Genomic DNA, 820 nt, shown 5'->3' with positions numbered 1-820 from the left:
CTGAAGAAATACTCTGCTTCAGAAGATGCTCTTCTGAGGCTGCTGCCAGTGGTCAAAGCCTCCAACAAAGCTCTGTAAGTAAATTTGTAATCATCCTTTACTTTTAACATGCAATTGAGTCAGTAATTTATGACTTCATACTTTCTGGGTTTGTATGACCTTTTTTTTTCATAAAGTATCAGAATTGATCTAAAACAACTTGAACCTTTTTATGGCTCAAGGACTCCGACTCCACTGTAAACTACGGCAGCATAATCATCAGTGCTGTTGTACTATCAGTCTTTGTTTGAAAACTGGGGGACTGCATGTACTTAATGTTGTCATATTTATTATTCACATGCATGCTCCTAGATACAGTACATTTGTACTGCAAATCTATTTTTAGTCACAAATGTTGGTGTTGCACGTACATGGTGACAACTGAGCACTGCCGGTCATGCATTTAAGAAAGCATTGCATTGAGAATTTTTTTGCAAACCACCCATTATCGTTGAGGCCTGGTACATTTGCATTTGTTTACTCAGAGTAGCTCAGATCCAAGGCAGGCCAATGCCTGCCCATGTACTGAAGGTTAGAGGCGTGAGTCCAGTGCCTGTGTTCGAGTCTGTTTGTTTGTGTCACTCTCCTAACTTTTTCCTCCCAGCCTGTCTTCTCTGACCTCTTCCCTATACAGTAATTACAAAATGCCTAATATTCTGAAAACTCTCGCCTTTCCAATCTAAAATCACCAATGTTCTCTGAGTCAAAAATCTTTTCAAAATCTCAAATGATAAGGATCCACATTGGCAAAGTTATTTATTTGTTGTGTTCCACCGCTTAT

The sequence above is a fragment of the Oreochromis aureus genome, linkage group 3 (assembly GCF_013358895.1).
Source record: "Oreochromis aureus strain Israel breed Guangdong linkage group 3, ZZ_aureus, whole genome shotgun sequence".
Classification (NCBI taxonomy): Eukaryota; Metazoa; Chordata; class Actinopteri; order Cichliformes; family Cichlidae; genus Oreochromis; species Oreochromis aureus.
This window is presented reverse-complemented; position numbering follows the sequence as displayed.